The sequence below is a fragment of the Adiantum capillus-veneris genome, chromosome 18, assembly GCF_014529385.1.
Source record: "Adiantum capillus-veneris isolate H3 chromosome 18, ASM1452938v2, whole genome shotgun sequence".
In the NCBI taxonomy this organism is placed as follows: domain Eukaryota; kingdom Viridiplantae; phylum Streptophyta; class Polypodiopsida; order Polypodiales; family Pteridaceae; genus Adiantum; species Adiantum capillus-veneris.
This window is the reverse complement of record NC_140948.1, coordinates 49,010,383-49,024,564: the sequence shown is the minus strand read 5'-3', so window position 1 is coordinate 49,024,564 and position 14,182 is coordinate 49,010,383. Positions and strand designations below refer to the sequence as shown.

Genomic DNA, 14,182 nt, shown 5'->3' with positions numbered 1-14,182 from the left:
ACCAAGAGTATGGTGGTGTTTTCCTCGTCAAAAAAAGTTCTTCCATAGTGTGCACAATGTGCTTTGGTCTACAGCTCGCCTTGCAAATCAAGATCCCTATTGTTTTGCATATCGCATGTCTCCCAGATCCTTTCTTATGCTAATAAACATGATTCATCCACTACTAGCCACAAGGGGAGTCAGGTTTGTCAAAGAGCCTATTTCTCCAGAGGCTGCGCTTTCTTGCGTACTCTGGCGGCTTGCGCATGGACACTCCTCATGAAGCATGGAGAATCTGTTTGGCATGGGTGAAAGCGCCATTCGCAAATATGTGGTGATCATTTGTTGCATTTTGAGTAGTACTGAGATCTTCCACAGGGTTGGCATTAGAGTGCCGCGTGGAGACCGTCTTGAGAGGATAATGGCAAGATTTGAGGCTATCTCTGGTTTGCCGCATATTGCTCGGGCACTTGATGGGACTCACATACAAAGAAAGCCAGCACGAGAGTTCTATCCAGTCCAATACATCAGCAGGCATGGTTTTTTGAGCATCCTCCTACATGGTATTGTTGACTCCAACAAGCTTTTTTGGAGTGCAGTTTGCAGGGCTGCAGGAGGGATTCATGATTCTTCTCACTTCAAAGAATGCGACTTGTATGGTCAGCTCAAGCGACGAGAAGCACTGGATCAGCCACTATTGCACATTCAAGGAGAGATACTACGACCTTATTTGATTGCAGACTCAGCCTACAAAGCGAGAACATTCTTGGTAAAGACATATTGAATGAAGGTAGGGCGATTTTTATGCAAAAAGCGAGATTTTGATAGGAAAATCTCAAAGGGGAGAGTGAAAGTGGAAAATGCCTTTGGTCTCTTGAAGAATAGATGGCGGATTTTGTGAGATCTCAATGTCGATCTTGCTTTTGCGCCCACTATGATAGGAGCCTGTTGATTCCTACACAACTTTGTGCAAATTTGAGGCGACACAGAGCCTCATGATCAGCAAGATCCACATCCCAACTCCCAAGAGCCACTTCCTAATGATGGCGGTAATCCTGCTCATCGCGAGATGGCCTTGCGGATAAGGGCAGCCTTATTTTGCCATAGCAGCTTGAGGGTTCAGAACGTAGTAGTTGGAGGTGTAGCAGGTTGTGGATTTAGTAATTGTTCTTATTTTTCAAAGTGATCATGTCTTTTTTTCAACTAAGATTTTAATTATGTATCCATAAAGCTTATTATTAATTTCATGAAGTTGTGTTTTACAAGGCTTGATGATGATTCAGAGTCTGAGGATTGAGTCATGTTTTACATGGTTGTAGTTTTTGTCATGTGGCTTGCTTTATGGTTGCAATGAGCAGCACCTCTATTTATGTATTGCTACAAGGTTTTTATTATGGTTATCTAGCATTTTCATTTATGGCTGCCAATGAGCAACAATGTTGCGCGCTTCTATATCAAAGGAAATGATCCATTTTTATGCACATAACAGCTTATTTTATGGGTGTCACTCTCTTGTTTATGTGGTTGTCGGACATTGAAATTTTGTTTTGTCATGCATTTTTCCATGCATTCGGTGCAATATTATTAGGCATTTTTTGTTGGAAAAGGCTATCCTTGTGATGTTGGCAATGCGTGGTTTGTTGGTTCACATGATGGGACTCCAGCAACAAACTGACGTGAACAGACGTATGCATGTGCGCAAAGGACGTGGCCGGATGGAACAAGTGGTTTTTTTTGACCGAAAGGTGCATGCAGCTCCGCTTCTATGCAAAGAAATATACCAAAAAAATGCACATCAAAATTGTTGGAAGCTTACATGATTAATGAACAGTGTTTAGGGCCTGGTAACAGGCCAAGTTTAATGTTGAATGTATGTCAAATGTGGCTAAAAGGGCCAAAACATGCCTTAATGATGCTAAAAAGGACTATGCTTGAAGTGAGCACAGATGGGATATTATGATCTAAAACTGCATGCTTGAAGTGCTCTATGGGCCTATCTTTACAGCCCGTCGATTGGAGCTACGATACAAAAGTTATGGCAGTTTGAAGTTTAAGTCGATTGCAGATCCGTACCGGATTGGGCAACTACAGCTGAGGTGGCAAAAATGAAATGAATGCACGGGCCTGAAGTGCTCACTTTGTGGAGCACGTTGGTCTTTTCAGATCAGCGATCGGAGTTCCGGTTTCCAAGTTATTGGCCGTTAAAGGTTCAGCGCGGACATGTTCTGTACCAGTCAGGTTCGCTCAGTTGGTGTGCCATCTGGGAATTTTACAGCCTCGACAGGGTTTGTATGCATTTTATGCAGTTTGAAAAGTCTAAAGGGATTTACGGCTTGGCAGGTTGAGTCCGGTGTCAATTGTCGGCGCTGCTGAGCTGGGTAATTTTGGCATTATTTGAGATGTCGGGTATGGACAATAAAATTCACGAAGATATTGTTAATGAAGGACTGCTGGGGAAAGATGTAGTGCTGAGGCCGCCCACTCGATATGTACGCCAAATTTGGTGCCTACTGCATTGCTTTGGCCGGCATTCATGCCAAATGTGACGGCCTTACAAGTGGCCGTGCCGCCCAATGGAGCATTAAGGCCGCCCATTGTGTTAAATAAGGCCCAAGTGTGATCCAAAGGGGGTAACTCAAATGGTCGCCCAATCTATGGAACAAAAGGGCCGCCCAAAAGCCAAATAGTATTGGCCGCCCACTTTGAAAATAAGGGTTTTTAGTGTAAAAGCAAGTATAGAAAAACAAGGCATGGCGCAGCAGGCAGCGTGGAGAAACTGCGCAGGGATGAAGAAGCTCACAGTGGGCCGTACAGTGCTCGGATGAGCTCGACCGAGAGACAAGAAACATGCAGCTCGTCAGGGCGCTTCTATTTGTTACAAAAACAGCCGCAAACGATGCTGCTTACAAAACTCGACTGCCACGTCATAGGGGTGTTTTTTACGCCTCCCAAGCAACGACGGCGCTGTCGTTGCTAAGGGAGGGAGGGGGCTATAAATAGGATTTTATTGCATGAAAGAGGGGGGGTTTTGAGAACGTGTGTGGAGCAAAAGGAAGGAGGGTCTTGGGTTTTGCATGCGAGGAGCTTCGAGAGGACAAAGCAAGGGCGTTTCTTCTCGTGTTCGAAAGAGCAAAGCATTCGGGAGGAATTCGAGAGCTCCAAGCAATCTCTCTCTCATGCTCAATCGACCAAATCGAAGCGAGAGCTCCAAGCAATCTCTCTCTCGTGCTCAATCTATCAAAGGAAAACGGAAAACAAGAGCTCCAAGCTCTCTTGCTCTCGAGCTTGAACAAGGGCAAGTTGCATAGCAGATACAACGAAGCTCACAGTTAAGAAGGGAGCCGAGCTCAGTAAGAAACAAAAGAAGGGAGTCGACCACGGTAATTGAAGACATAAAGCTGAAGAAAAATTGATTTAGGAAAATCAGCACAGAAGGATTTTTGTTCATCAATGACAACTTAAGTTTAGATAATCTTTTTGATGAATTGCGGAGCCGATAAAGGCCCGAGATAATCTGTAAGGGGAGCTAAACTCCTAAACCATCATTTGCATTAATTAATGGTGTCGTTAACAGCACTGCTTCATGATTGTGCGTGAATCTCGTCGATGTTACCAGTTCCAGATGCATGTGTGCGAAATAGCGAAAAGTTTGCATCCGTTTGTTGCACTTCTCTTAGAAACGTTGCCTGCAATATATCTCATCCTGCGTGCTAGAGGAAGTTGAAAATGTGATACATTCTCTACTGAAGCAGGAACCTCTACTTCCTTTCACTTGCCTCCTCGCAGATGTTCGTAGCCCCTTCTCACAATGCCTCACAGCTAAGTTCTGCATTTCTCACATTGCATTCTAGACACAATCAGCTGCTAGCTTCTTGTACCATGCGACTCTCGCCGGTGGATTACACCTTCTTGCAGGTTGCAAATCCACCTTATACCGTTCCATAGCTACATAGCTCAGAGTCATTATATGCTCGCAAAAGTTGTATAGGCCCAATATCTCTTTGTGTCTGCAGATGAGCGTGGGATCATCAAACACATCCTGGTGTGCCAACACACACCACGTCGGAAGCTCCCGTGATCTTTCGACGTGAACTGGTGGGCGATTTCACCTTCAACTTCATCATGAAACCATTTCTGCAGCTCAATGGAGCTCTTCCAGTGGTAATCAATACCTTTGAGTCCTTAGAAGCTGAAGCTTTGAATGCTTTGAGAGGACGAGGATTGAATGTACTCTTGATTGGTCCCCTTTTACCTCTTGCTTATTCCACGTCTTCTGCATCAACATCACCTTTATCAACAGAATCAAAAGAGGAAAAAAAAAAAAAGCAGAACATGTCTGTCTGAAATGGCTAGATGCTCGCGAGCCTGCATCGGTGCTTTACATCTCGTTCAAACTTTGGTTTGCCTCAAAGAAGCCACATAAAAGAGCTTACATTGGGCATTGAAGCAAGTGGCAGGAATTTCTTGTGGTCTTTGAGGCCGGATGCCGTAGTGGGAGTGTGCCTCCTTCATAGAAGCATTCAAGTGGAGAACAGAGCACAAAGTGCTTGTGGTGCCATGGGTGCCTCAGCTCAAGGTGTTGTCCCATGCATCAATCGGGTGCTATCTGACGCATTGTGGATGGAATTCATCCTTGGGGAGCATGTGCAGAGTAATGCCCATGATAGGCCTGCCTGTCTTTGGAAAGCAAAAGCTCAATTTGATGTGTCTTGTGTAGTGTTGGAAGGTTTGCTTGGATATGAGTAATGAAAGACTTCGGCGAGAGCAAGTAAAGGAGAGTGTGCTTTGAAGGGTTCAAAGCGGAGGAGTTGCGAAGTTGGGCTGATAAGGTACAATGTGCAGCAGCTTTCTCCATAGGTTCAAGTGGCTCTTCCTCTGCCAACTTCAAGCATATGGTAAATCTTGTATCAGGGAGTCCAAGGTTTTGATCATCTTGGACAATTGGCATAATTAGGTACTAGCATCGGCCTACCGGCCGATCATCAAGCTTTTCTTTGGGCCTTGTTCAAACCATAATACTTTGTCATCTCATTCTCATTGTGACTCCTTCACTACATCACAAGAATGTATGTAATGACATTGTTTATCTCCCTTATGAAAGGACCTAAAGTTCTTGATGCGATTCTTGTCTAAAATGTGCCCTCTAAGAGGGCGTTAATAGTAGGATATACCTAACATGCCTATGGCAAGGAAGCTTAGGCTGACTCAACCAAAGGTGCTGCTTTTCCTTATGCTTGCACCTTGAAGGCATGCAGCCTTATACAAGACCATCACATGGGCAAGAGAATTCACAATGAGATTGTTGGTCGAGGCTATTAAAGAAAGATGTTGTGGTTGGCAATGAGTTGTCTCTTAGAACGAGTTGATTGCAAGTATGCCCGTCATGGTTTCCTGTCGGAGATCCACTCACTCAATTGACAAGCCAGAGACGAACTTTGAATAGAAGTGGGGCTATGTTGGAATATTCCACAACAACGGATGCCAGCTCAGGAAAAAAAAAGGTGTCCATGAAGATTCTTTAGCCTTTGTAATGGAAAATGAATGTAATTATCTTGCCCGAAACCATTAGCCCTTTTTTCACTTTATAGTCATAAATATTTCCGGATTATGAGCTCTTAAGTTATAATTTGTGCTATTCTTCAAGTAAATACATCTTTTGACATAAAATCCTGAGCCAAGGTATAAAAGGCAACTTTTGTAAAGTTTGAATCATCATCAGTATTATCAATAAATCCGAGGAGATAAGATTTTTTCTCTGTACGTCATATGTTCTCTCTTTCTACTGTGTCCTTATCTCTTTGCACCGCATCATGTGATCATTGTATTGAACTTTTCAAAAAACATTTTTGTTTATCTCATTAAGCTCTACGCGCAGATACCTACTTTACAAGTGTTTCATGAGTTCAAAGCAACGGCATCTACAACATTCCAAGTGACATATCTCACTATCCAATTATTATTTTGAGTTTCTATCGATTGCATAAGATTTTGAGTACTTTGGACACCTAGTAGGCATGTCAAACATCAGATTTGACAACCTTCAGATAGGTTGTTGGAAAAAAAACGCATTCTTTTTTGTTATGAGCAGATTTTAGGTTTGATGACCCGGACGTGCTTCTGACCATGCATGGATGATCTCTACGACGTTTGGTGTTGTTTGAAATTGGTTTGCTATTGGTTTTGCATGTGGATGTGATCGAATCGGAGAGATAAAAATCACGGGAGTGCACATAGATATTTTCATCAAAATGTAGTGTGTTTAGACAAGAGATTGACAATCTCTTGACATCCTTACATGGCCTAGTCGAATCACTTGCTTCCGTCTCATCGTGAGATGTGATAGTTGATGGTCGACCGTGTAGCGTGAGACACTGGCGTCATTGCCAGGGAAACGAGTACCTAGGCTAGTGCGGACACATACAAAACCGATAGAATTGCTTGAGTTAGACTAGTTGGATAGAGTAGAATAGAAGTGGAGATCGAGGTATCCTTGATCTTTTTTATTCACTGGAGAGTTTCAGCCATAAAAGTAGTAAAGAGATAGAGTAGAGTTTTTTGATTTAAAATGGAAGGTTGGTGTGCGTAGCTTTGTGGTTGTTATAGCATGAAGTTCACTCTACACTGAAAAACATTAAAAAAATGCAACGTTCCAACGATTATGCAGGAAGTTTTTTATTTGAGTTGTTTTTTAATGTTATTTTCCTTTGTCATAGAAGTAAAGTAAGTAGAAGACTCTAACAAGTACTCTCCTCACCTTGGATTTGGATCGAGTTGAAAGACCCTCATTGCAGCATTGTGAGCTTGGAGTATTTGGGCAACAGTCAGCATTGCAAAGTTTGCAAGGGGAAGTCGACCAAGCAAGAGATTGGGAGGTTCTGGAGTATGTCTGAGTTTAACTTTTCTATATCTTACAGCGATGCATGTCTTTGCTTTTGTGACCAGACTTCTCCTCAGTGGATCCCATCATCAGGGGTTCATTTAAGACCCTCTGCTCTTTAGTGTTGAGGATAGTATGTCCCTAATGTCATTTATATGTCCACAAGATGGCAACAGGGGTACCATGTTCTAGCTAATTTGTAATCTGCCCCTCTCCTTGAAACTCCCGCTGAGATAACAATATGACAAGGGTCAGGCAGGCTCCCCAATGTGACAAGGGCCTTAGAGCCCTCCTCCAAATCGTTAAAGAGTGATTTGCTATTGAATAAAGCTAAGCTTCCGAGCACTGAGTGCAACCGATACCTAACACTCAAAGAAGCGACTCCAACTCGTCTTAAGGATGATTCATTATTGTGGGGGGTTAAAGCAGCCGCAAGAAAAAAAACAACACTCTATGCAAGTTTCGTTGTGTTGAGGTTGAATTTATGGGCAGCTTATCTCCTCTACTCAAATGATTTTAGTTCACACCACCAAAAGTGCAATGCACGTAACTTGCAGAGTTCTAAGATCACAACTAGTTCAAGCTCACAGTCGGTTCACACCAAGTTCACATTTCAATCAATGGTTGAAATCCTTGCCAACACTGCGACACCAATTTTCAATCATAGATCTTGCCCAAGTTTATGATTTCCTTTAGTGAACCACGACAATAGGACAACCACTTATGTGCTTTTGTTTGCCCTCCCAAATCCATCAACAACCCCCATTTTAAGGAGATATCAATTAGGGAGCCCTTTTGTAAACTGTATGTGACTATTACTTGTATATTGTTTCAATGGTGTGTGCACTTTTGTCATTATATAAATTATCTGTGAACTATCTGTAAATTAATTCTATGAATCATATCGTTAACAACCATGTTTTTACGGACGTGTTTGTTGTTTCGCATGGTATTTGTACAATCTACCAAAAATAAATAAAAGTCTTGCAAATTGTAGCTTGTGAGTTTAAGGTTTAGAGGCCCCAATAGTAGAGTTTAGAAGATGAATGGCCAAGATTACTTGGTGATCGTGGATCAATCCCTCTTTTTGGGAGGCGGAGGGGGGGGGGAGGTATTTATTGACGGGGTTAAAAGAAACGATGAATATAACCAACATCCTTCAGTAGAGGTACCTTTCCACTTCGCAAAAGAGATGTTTTAGCAAAGCGTCCAACCTGCAATTCACATTGCATCCTCATTAGGGAAAGTTTGAGGTCTTTTTTTCCCTTTTGGCGTATAGAGAGAGAGTGTGTGTGTTTAACTGGGGTAAATTGTCATAAAAACTGATATCTAATTCTCCCAAATGATTTTCTCATGTTAAACTCATCATTAAATATGGGGAAGTACCAGGGGACTAAAAGCTAGAATATTGGTAAGGCTGCTAGAATGGTCTCTCCAGGGATTCTAAGGAGGGAAAATAGGGATCCAAAGGGGGACAGTCTGCAAAAGATCAATGTGCTTCAATGAGGCTTAAAAGATCTAAGGTTCAACTCCATTAAGACTTCCATAGGCTAAGGTTCCTTTAAAAAAAAATTCAATTGCCCAAAGGCCAATGTAAGGGAAAATTGGATGGTCATGGGAAGACTAAAAAGTATTCCCACATCCCTATCAAGGAGGGGGTGAGCCATGAGAGTAGGGGATGAGAAAGAAACACACACTCTCCAAAGCTCGCCCTTTACACAAAGGAATATTGGACACATGTCAGGCTCATAGGCCAGTTGCCCCCAAGCTTCCCTCAAATCCTATTGGATGGCCATAGAGGTGGACCAATGAGAATTAGGCTAGAGTAAATTTAGTCTAATCAATTAAAAATTGCTTGATAAAGAACCAATAAATTTAAGCTCCCTAGAAGACTATTGGGTACTCTACCAAGAGGCCTACACCAACAACTCTTGGCTATGGAATGCAAATCCAACCAAGAGCCAAGCTTCAATGGCATGATCATCTCCTCTACCATGCTAATTACTAAGCTAAGCTATGCTATACGAGTGACTATGTGAGGAGACTACTTCTTTCTCGTAAGATCCCTCTTCTTCCTCTCAATCTATCCTCATTCTGTGCTAGCTCTCACAATTTTTGAAGGTGTGTGAGGTCTTGGGACTGATGCTTGGGACACTAGGTGTGTTTTTCAAGCATAAATTGGTGTATGAAGCTTCCATCTTCATTACACCAACTAGTTTTATCAAGGAACACAAAGATTTACTATACAAAAGTCTCCTTTGATGCGACAAGCTATAATACAAAGCCTTTATGGAGGGGGGACCGGCTCCTTGTAAATCCGGTCCTTGACTGTTGTCAATTGTTCTATTTCTCTCTCTTTTCAAGTATTGTCCATGCCAAATTAGCTAGGGGTACATTGCTATATTGCTTTCTCAAATTAAGTACTCTATTTATGCTCATTAGGAACTTGTTCTTAATGAAATTCTCACTATGTTATCAATTTTCGCTACACACAAGTTACTAGTGCATTAAATGTTACATTGGTCTCAGAGCTATTCGTTTCTCTTTTCTTGCTCAAGAAGAGAGGTCCTCAAGATTGCTACAGATGGTTGGTGTTATTAATTGCAAAAGAGTAAGTAGAATAGGGATTTTTCATCCTTGAAGTACGCCTGTTTTATGCAGTTAATGGGGACACCATCAAGAGCTATGGTCTTAATAATGGACTCCTACGGGTCTTGCCTATGGCTTAACCATTATTGAGCTAATAGAAGCTTGACAGGAACCGGTGCTATCTTGGCTCTGTTAAACCCTCTCTATTATACCTTGAAATTCATAATATTTCAGCCATGGGTATAGATGCTTGAATGATTATCTTGGAAGGTAAAGAGGAGTAGCAACTAGGGCTTGAAGTGCCAAAGTCTTGGGATTCAGGCCAACTGTTCGGACATCCCACTTACTACTAACCCATCTACTAACATAACCTAATATACACTTATTCTTTAATACAACAAAATAAGGAGCTGCAACAACAAGATAGCGTTGATGTGCGCTCCACCCAAAGCAGATCTCTCTCTCTCTCTCTCTCTCTCTCTCTCTCTCTCTCTCTCTCTCTCTCTCTCTCTCTCTCTCTCTCTCTCTCTCTCTCTCTCTCTCTCTTTCTCTCTCTCTCTCTCTCTCTCGCGCGCGCGTGCACTCGCACACGCTTCCTACGGCACCTTCAACGTGTATCAGAGCAGGGTTTGTGCTTTTCGTTTTTGCGTCCGCGCGCGCGCACTTTCAAAAGTGCAAACAAGTTTTTGATTTCAGCATCGGCAAATTGAGCATTTCGAGAGCGTTTCCAGCAGTTGTTCTAGAGTTTTACCCTCCTTTCGAATCTGTTCGTGCAGTCGAAAGCTTCATTAGAGCTACACTTCAAGAGTTGTATTTTTCAACTCCACTTTTGCTACAACTACAAGTACAGGTACAGGACAGGCATCCATCTCCTCACAGGTTCTTGCATACATACGGGACATCCTAGTTTCTTACAGGTTGAAGTGTTTAGCATCAGCACAGATTTTAATGGGAGTATTTGATGCAGATATGCATTGTTTTGGCACTTTTGATAGTGCTTGAGCTCTTTTGAGAGCGGTTTTACTCCCCGTAGGGATTTGTTTACTGCTTGCACATTTTGTTTGGTGCCTGTTTGAGTGCATATACTGCACCTTGCAGTATTGTTGACAGTGGATGTACGTTGAGTTGCGGAACTGCCATATGTACCTTTTGTGGAGCCGATTTGGCTTGTTTCTGGCAGTCCTGACCATTTCTAAGACTCGATTCGGAGGCCCTTTCTGAGACTGGGCTGGTTTCTTGTCTGCATAACCTTTTGTGAGGGTCGATAGCATGAGGTTTTCTTGAGCTGGGGGATTCTCGAATGTTGAGATTCTTTCGGTGATCAGGTTGCTGGAGTACCTCTTTTTCGTGGCCTCGCCATAGGACATGTATAGAGAGGGCTAGGTGCATTTGACGTTGTCAGGAGTTTTTTGGAGCAAGGGATTGCCCATATGTACATACCCATGCATGGTGCATCGAATAAAGGATTGCCCATTTTCTAGAGCCAAGTGGTTACGTGGGGCCCACGTGTGTACAGGTAGGACAACATGTACATAGTGCATCGATTTTCACTATCACCAGTACCAGTGTGTTTTTTCTATAATAATGAGGAGTTGGTAGCGCGTAAAACTTCTGGCTTATTTTACCCATACTGTGTGAGCTATTTGCCTCATTGGTGTTGGCCCAAGCTCAATTGTATCTAAACATCAGAAATTATCCTCTTTTGAGCTGAGTTTTTTGATTGTGTGTGTGTGTGTATCTCTCTGTGTGGAGTGAGCACACGGATAGTCTCTCTCCTCTCACTCCATCGGTGTGTTCCCTGTCTCGGCCAGGTGGGTTGTGTAAGCCGAGTGGTGACCCATAGTGTGTGTGTGTGTGTGTGTGTGTGTATCCTTCCAAGAGTGTGTGTCGGGTCATTATAGAGGCGTTCTGTGTGTTTCCATCCCGCTCACATTCTTTTGGCGCCCCCACGGAGGATCTTCTTCGAAAACCTTCTGCTTCGAGCTTCAAGCTTCGAGATTCGGGATTACAGGTTGCAGATTACAGGTTACGGGTTACAGGGATAGGTACAGGTACATGTGATTCACACAGCTACAGGTAGTTGGAGTAGAGTGATACACTGACAGTGGTGTCACTTGTAGTTGCCGTGGGTATGCATCATTGGGCGCCTGTTTGAGCGCATTGTCTACTGGTATTGTACGTTACTTGTGGAAACTGCCATTGTACGCCTTTGTGGAGCCATACTTGGTTTTATTTGGCAGTCCTAGCCATTTCTGAGACTTGGTCTGGAACATAGTCATTTCTGAGACTTGACTATACGAGATTTGCATAAGCCTTCGTGTGAGGATCGATAGCGTGAGGTTTTATTGAGCTGGGGGATTCTCAAATGTGGAGATCCTTTTGGTGATACAGGTAGCTGGAGCACCCTTTTCTTGACCTCGCCATAGGCTATGTACTAGTGGTTCCTACTTGATGCTCGGGTTCTATTGTTGGCAGTTTATGCATACATATACAATCTATATTTTGGGTTCTCACTGCTCTACTTCTGGGGAAACTCTGTCAAAAATTTTCCACGTTATGATGGCTGGTTTTTTGGTCTTTTGAGCCATTTATGCTGTTATGCTACTGAAATTTTGGCAAAATCAGAGGATAAGACAGGAGTGCTTTCTTGGGAGCTTCATGGTTGGCTTTAATGGATGATCAAAATGGTCCTCAATTCACTCCTTTTCATTTAACTCAGAGAATCCAGATAAACGTTCATGTGTCCAGGAAGATTTTTTTCTAGCAGTGCATACGGTCTTTATGTTCGGGCCAAGAAGATTAAGAGAGATCCTGAAATGTCCTTTGCCTGTTGTAATTCCGATGATCAACTATGAAAACTCATTTGATGTGCATGTGTTTGTCCTTATCTAAAGTCAAGCTCCATTGAAGTTTCTAGAGATTGAGTTAGTCAAAAGTTTTGGGTTCTTGCACGTGTGTTTGAAGGGGTTCTCAAAGCATCGTAGCTTGGGTATCCATGGCTTTCTCTTATTTGGAGTTTCATGGAAGAAGTGATGAAGATGTGTAAGACTTTTTGGAAAAGATGGAGGTTGCCTGCATTAGCAACCAGATTCATGACCCAATGCAGATGTTACGTCTTCTCTAAATCTGTTTGAAGAGTGATGCACGAGTTTGGTCCAAAGCATTTGAAGAGGAGTTGCGTGTGGCTGATCCACCTATAAGATTGAGTTGGGACAATCTAAGGCATGGATTGGAAGTGGAGTTTGTGAAGACAGAAGATCCTGACAAAGTGTGGCAGGAAGTACAGAGTTTGGTGCAAAGGGAAGGTGAGCCAGTAGATGCGTACATACGCAAGTTCTCATTGGCATGGGAGCGGATGTGCAAGGCCTTAGCACCACAGGTGCCCCCACCTCACATGATGAAAAAGGACGGGTTCTTGGCTGGTCTTTGGGAGAATATATGTTGGAGAGTGGAGCTAAAGAAGCCTAGGACATATGAAGATGCACTAGAGGTAGCAAGGAACAAAGAGTGGAAGCTGAGGAAAATGAGCCAGTTAGGGGTGGAGTCTTTGCCCATGAGGTCTGAATTTCAGCCTATGGACTCTTTGCAAGGTCGCATGCTAGGGGTTCATCATGAACCAGTGGTTTCTCTTACTCCTCAAGTTATGCCAGCAGTGGTCACTACAGTAGTGCAAGATGATGGGCTAAGGCAAGACATGAGGCAAGTGGTAGATTTAATGAAGAATCTCAGCCTAAACATCCTAGGTCAAGTGGGAAATAATCGAGGTCGAGAGAGGTTTGCAAATCAGCCAAGAGGTGAAGAAAGACCTAGAATGGTGTTGGACAAAGCAATGGTAGGTTCTGGAGGCAGACGCCCACATGTTATAATTGCGGAGAGTTGGGCCTCATCAGCCCACAATGTGATAAGCCACCAAGGACGGGGGGAGACATGTATCCATTGCCAAGACAGGTGCTAACTAGGTCAAATGATTATAGCATCAAAATTAAGGGAGAGGAAGGAACCAGTGGATTAACCCAAGAGGAAAAGGGAAAGACAAAAGTGATAAGTGTAGTCACCTTGGAGAAGGCATCAAAGATAGAGGATACATTAGTGATGCCTATTGGGAAGAGGACCACAGAGGACAAGGAAGGAAGAAGTGCCCCAGGTCCTAGTAAGAAGAAGGGAAAGAGTCATGAAGGCGAGGATGTCAAGGCCAAGAGGAAAAGAAGAGCTCGTCGCAAGTTTCATGTGTCAGATTTTCCACTAGGGGATGGGCAATTGAGCTATGACTTGAAGGAGGATCTGACGAGCAGGAAAGCAGATGTTACTTTTGGGCAGCTTATAGAGATGGTGCCTAAGCTAAAGCGACAGTGGAAGAGGATGGTTAACCCAATGGAGAAAGAGCCAGAGAGAGGTTCAGTGAAGGTGTTGGCGATGGATGAGCTACCAGACATTTGTCCAATAGTAGATGTGTCGCATAAAAGGAAAAATTTGGGACAAGGTTATGTGGATGGCGGAGCCCAAATATGCGTCATAACACACTCATGATTTAAGAAGATGGGTCTCACAGTGGCTGGGGTGTCAGGTTTTTGGATCAGATTGGCAAACCATCAAAAAGTAAAATGCTTGGGTGTTGTAAAGAGCTTAGAAGTGGAGGCATATGATGCAAAGGCAGTGGTTGATTTTCATGTGATGCCAGCAGGGTTGGGAGCATATCCTATTATATTGGGCAGACCATGGTTACGTGCAGTAGGAGCT

The 14,182-nt window shown here is 43.1% G+C and overlaps 2 pseudogenes; both read left to right on the top strand.

The window, feature by feature from the left end:
- The first annotated feature begins 763 nt into the window (after nucleotides 1–763).
- LOC147435622 (uncharacterized) lies at nucleotides 764–1,465 on the top strand (annotated as a pseudogene).
- Nucleotides 1,466–2,387: 922 nt separating this feature from the next.
- LOC147435621 (UDP-glycosyltransferase 85A2-like) lies at nucleotides 2,388–4,929 on the top strand (annotated as a pseudogene).
- The last annotated feature ends 9,253 nt before the right edge of the window (nucleotides 4,930–14,182 follow it).